Here is a 6,000-nt window from a genome sequence, read left to right on the forward strand (position 1 = left end):
TTTTGTTTGTTTGTTTTTTTTTTCTAAGTACTTGTTTTGTTAATTTTTATTTCATACTCTATTGTTTATTTTAAATAGTTGTTTTGTTTGATTCTAAATAATGGATATCAAGGTGCATTTGTTTGGTTAATTATGCAGATTTGCGGTTATATGATAAATTTTGTATTTAATTTAACATGCATAATAATGTAAAAATTGTGTAGTATATGTATTTGAGGAAACAATTGCTATTATGTTATGCTATGAATGTTTTCATTCTTTCAACCTACAAAGCAATGTGCATTAAAAGCATATTACAAAATAATTTAATATAGATTCAATTATAAATTATTTATTCTAAATTTTATTAAATTTGTAATGTAATGATTATTTTGAAATATGTTAGTTGGACTAGTTTTTTACGCGCATTGCGCGATTGGGATAATGTCCAATGTTTTTCTTAAATAAATATTTTAAAGTATATCAAGACAAGATTATATTGGAATTGTTCGTGAATAGATAATTGAATACTGAATTTGCGTATTTAAATTGGTAATTATAAGTTTACAAATGCACCGTGATTTACATCCTCTCACATGCTCTGTCGGGTCGGAGTGTGGGGGGCCCTTAGGGTTAGGGATTCAACCTTTTGGGACAAGTTTACATATGCAAGATAATATAGTCAAGATTAATTATAATTGTCAATAAAATAATAGTATGAATATGGTTGAAACCAAATACGGGACATAAGGGAGAGCAAATAAAAATTAAAGCATAAAATATTAAAGATATACTAATATTGTTTAAGGAGATTCCGAACAGTAGGATTTGTGGTTAGAATTTTATTAAGACTTTAATATTAGAATTAGATTAATGTTGTAGTTATAATTCTATATATTAGACTTTAATATTAGAATTAGACTAATTGTGAATTAACGGTACTAATGGAAAAGTTAACGGATCGGATAATCATATAATTAAGGATAAATTAGGAAATCTCATGGAAAAATTAAAATTTGACCAATATGAACTATTCATTTGATTTAATAATTTGACGGTCATTTTTCTACTCAATGTTTAAATATGATGTAACCCAAAGATCAAAATGCTAAAGAAAGTGTTTTGGTTATTCAACACTATTACATTGTAATATTTGTTCAATCAAACTTTCTCAACCTAATGAGCAGCAGACGGAGTCAACAACGCCTCCACTAAGGCTCAATCTCATAACCCCCCACATGGGAGAGTTCACTACATGCCATGTGAACACAAAGTGCTTGGCTACTGTTGCTGCTGCTACTACTACTACTAGACAATGTAGTGAATATAATTAATTGATGAATTTGAATTTAAAGAATTTTTACATTGAAGAAAAAAATTAAAATATGATTAATATGAGTCATTCATTTGATTAAAAAATTTGACCGTCATTTTTTTCTATCCATTATAGGCCTAACTCTCTTAAACTCTTATTAGTATATATATAGTATATAGTAGATAGATAGAAGTAGATTAGTATAGTAAATACTAAATACCAATATATTTGATTTAATACTTCAACCATAATAGTTGACCCCCCACGGTTAAGAATGCCTATAGGCGTATTATGGGGGACTATTCTGATGACCCAGGAGCTTTTGATAAATGTGTTACATTGTGGAAATTAAGACTGCCACCCAAATGGAAAATCTTTTTGTGAGAGCTGTGTCTGGCATACTACCCACCATTGATAATTTAATTATTAAACGAGTGGAGGTGGATCCTATATTTCCCATGTGTGGCAATACACAGGAGGATATTATGCATGCACTGATTTTATGTGATTACTCTAAAATGGTTTGGAATATTTCGGGATTACCTGTCACGAATATTCTAGCTGATTTTTTCCAATCATGGTTCATAGGCGTGATGCACTCGTTGAGGGAGGGGCAAGTACGGCTGGCCGTTGGGATCCTGACTACTTGTGGCTAGCAAGAAATATGGCGCTATGGGAGAGAAGTTTGCCACGCCCGGCAGCTACGGTGAAGAGGGCGGTGCTGACCCCGAGGAGGCCTACACCAGGCTCAGACGAGTGACAGACCAGCCGCATGCTACGGTGATGCCGGAGACCGAGCCACATGGTCTCAGGTGCTTTTTCGACGCGGGTTACAGACAACACACGGGAGAAGCGACATACGGAGTTGTGCTACTCAATCACGAAGGTGTGTTTATGGCGGCCACGGCGGGGACACTACCTGGTGCTTTTTCACCTATTATGGCAGAAGCTCTAGCATGCAAGGAAGCCTTATCATGGCTTAGAGGGCGCGATATACAAATGGTTGATCTACCCACAGATTGCATGGAGCTGCGTAACATGATAACATCAAGAGGTACCGGAACTCGTTCTTATGTTGGGGTCATTGCGGACCAGTGCAGGACAACTATGTCATTATTTAATTACTGTTCTTTACATTATATTTCCAGGACTGTTAATATGCATGCTCATACTTTAGCTTCGTTAGCTTTCGATCAGGAACATCCTATGTACTGAGATATAATCCCACCTGACTCTATTACTATGTTCGTTCATTAATATACCAAATTATTTGGCTTTCAAAAAAAAATAATAGTTGACCCCCGCATTATTCAATTTTGGCTCCGCTCCGTGAGTGAATCTATCAGTGTCTTGGCGACCAGAATTTGGATTAGTTGGGAAAGTGATGTGGGTGCTACATACTATTAATGTATCCACAATCCACATGGTCCCCCCGTCCTATATATGTATAACTTTCTCAAATAGTCAAATGCAATGTGTGTGGACGCAGCCGTTTTTGCGGACGGTTGTGGCTATGGTTTTGTACTGTGGTGTGGAATAATGTTGGTGGTTTCGTGGCTTCTAAGCAATCCGTGCACCAGGGCGCATATAATAATATGTGTTTTGTGCCTCTCAAAACGATGTCGTTTTATTAACTTCAGGTATAAAATTACGTGCATTCTATTATATAATTCTGTACATTTGAAACATGAAATTGTCAGTTATAAAATTTTGTGTTTCTAGGTATAAAATTCTGTGTTTTCAGGTATAAAATTATGTACATTCTATTATATAATTCTGTACATTTCAAACATTGATTTTTTTTAAAAGAGTTAAGAGTTTATGTGTATTATGTTAAGAGTTTATGTATATTATGTATTATGTTAGATTATGTGTATTATCCTTTTTTATATAAAATAAAAAAAAAATATGTGCAAGCATAGTGCAGCGCTGAGATCCAACATATGTGATTGACTAAGTGGATGCGTTATTGGCTCTTTGTGCTTCAGTAGGTTGAGAAATTAGTTTATAAACAGATACTACATTGTTATAGAGCCAGTAGCATTCAAAAAAAAAATGTAATATGTGATCATTTTCAATAAGGTTTAACGTAAATAATCATAATGCTTCGTGCGTGTACTTAGTTTCAAATCCATATATCTCTCCATTTTCTACTAGCTAGGTTATTGGAAATTTTCTTCCAAAAGGTTGAACCCCAAACCTCAGTCCTCCTCAACTGAACATGAACCACAGAGGCTAGATCGATGCTCACTGCGCACAAGGAGCTCCCCTCACTTTGAGAGCCCCCTCACTTTGAGAAGTTGCAGAGGCTAGATCGATGCTCACTGCGCACAAGGAGCCCCCCTCACTTTGAGAGGTTGCTCCCACACTGCCGTTGGTGAGACTCGATACCTCTGGTCATTCTTCTAAAGTTTCACCTCTATGACCAGTTGAGCTACCCATACGGGCAATAAATTGAAATATGATGCGCATCCGGGGAATTGAACCACAGTCAGTACCGTGAGAGGGTACTATGATACCACTACACCAGATGCACTGATCAAAACAAGAAATTTTTATAGTGTTTGTATTTATATTGTCTTCCGTCATTTTTAATAGAATATAAGTTTAGTGTGAGATTGTCACATCTTAGGACGTGTTGTAGTATTTCTTGTGTTACTGTTCCAGCTTCAGTCGTCTTTCCATTTTCGTTATTGCCGGCGCGGCCTTCTTTTGAATCCTGGCTAATGTGGTCCATACTTATGGGGAATTGACTGACATGTCCATATTTTAATCGTATTCATTAGACAATTATTTTGTCCTGGTTGTTATACGGTCTAAGACCCTTATTTTGTCGAGGCCATTACAGTGAAGGTGCAATCGTATACCGTGACTAGGGCGCATAGATGCGTGCTCCGCGCCTTTCAAAACGATGTTATTTTGTTAATTTTAGGTATAAAATTCTGTGCATTTTATTATATAATTCTGTACATTTGAAACATGAGAATTTTTAATTATAAAATTCTGTGTTTCCAGGTATAAAATTCTGTGTTTTCAGATATAAAATTCTATACATTCTATTATATAATTTTGTACATTCGAACCATGAATTTTTTTTAAGAGTTAAGAGTTTATGTATATTATGTATTATGTTAGATTATGTGTATTATCCTTTCAAAAAAGATTATGTGTATTCAGTTATAAAATTGTTTGTTTTCAGGTATAAAATTCTGTGTATTCTATTATATAATTTTGTACATTCAAATTTTTTTTTAAAGAGTTAACAGTAGACACACGAAAAGGTACAAAACGACGTCATTTTAGGTTAGGGCACACTACATTGTGCACCCTGGTGCACGGTATAATTTGCCGTGAAGGAGGTTCTCACCTGTATTAAGGAGCATGCTTTCAACTATATAATCATTAAGTTTGATTATTAAAATTTCTGCAATAGTTTTAACTCAACTTTGTTAGATCTTTCGTAAGTTGGCTCGATAATTATTAAACAATGTCGTAGGATTGCTAGTGGCATTAGGAACGTGTCTATTCACAATGTTAAAAAGTCAGGAAATCAGGTTACTCACGTTCTGACACAAGCATTTGGTTCTTAGTCTATCGTCCTTGGGTTTTGAGAGTCTGTACCCCCACTTTGTATGGTTTTTTTTTTAAGTACATTATTTAATAGTATGTATAAAATAATATACTTTTAAAAAATATATTTTACGTACACAAGTAATGTATTTTTGTTTCTTCGTCTATCTTTAGATTTTGGGAGTTTGTCCCCCCACTTTGTATGGTTTGTTTTCAAAAAAAAAAAAAAAAGTACAATATATAAAATAATATCTATCCTTAGAATTTGGGAGTTTGTCCCCCTGCTTTGTATGATTTGTTGTAAAAAAAAATACATTATTTGATAGTATATATAAAATAATGTACTTTTAAAAAATGTATTTTACATGATCATTCATTTGGATGAGTAATTGGGATACCATCACACTACATGGTAGTTTGTGACAATATTCAACCTTTTTGTTTTAATATTATTGAAAAAATAGTATACAATTGACATTTTAAGTGTTATTTTATTGTACAAATATATGTAGGATTTACTTCTTATTTGAGTCGGGTCAATGTTAATTCGAGTTTTCGTAGTAATATGAAAATATATATATTATACACTAAAAATGGATACTGGATGAACGAGAAACTGATTCTCAAAATAGACTCATTTGAGTTGTGAAGGCTTCTAAATTACTTTGTTCCACATTGAAAAAAAAATAATTTACACCACTATATATACAAATATGCTTTAAAATAAAGTTTAAATTGTATAATTTAGAGGCTCTCTTTTATGCTTTCAAACATTTACGGTTAAAGTAAATTAAGGATTGGACATACTTTCTTCTAGATGATTATTTTTTTTTTTAAAGTAAAAGTATACATAATATTATTCTAATTTGTCAAGTAGTTTGTGCTCAGATAACATGTAATGACTTTCCCATATGGGAGGTCATGAAGTCGAACCTTAGTGGAAATAGTGTTGCTCCTTGTGCTTCAACATGTTGAGAAAGTACAGAATAAATTACAATGTAATATAGTCAGTAGTACTCAATAAAATATTACTAATTTTTGACTTTTTGAGTATCGATTTAGGACTAATATAATTTGCTGCATACTGATTGTACTTTCTAATACGGAATATTTAGCACGGTTAGCAGCTTGAATTG

Source organism: Ipomoea nil, unplaced genomic scaffold, assembly GCF_001879475.1.
Source record: "Ipomoea nil cultivar Tokyo-kokei standard unplaced genomic scaffold, Asagao_1.1 scaffold3147, whole genome shotgun sequence".
In the NCBI taxonomy this organism is placed as follows: Eukaryota; Viridiplantae; Streptophyta; class Magnoliopsida; order Solanales; family Convolvulaceae; genus Ipomoea; species Ipomoea nil.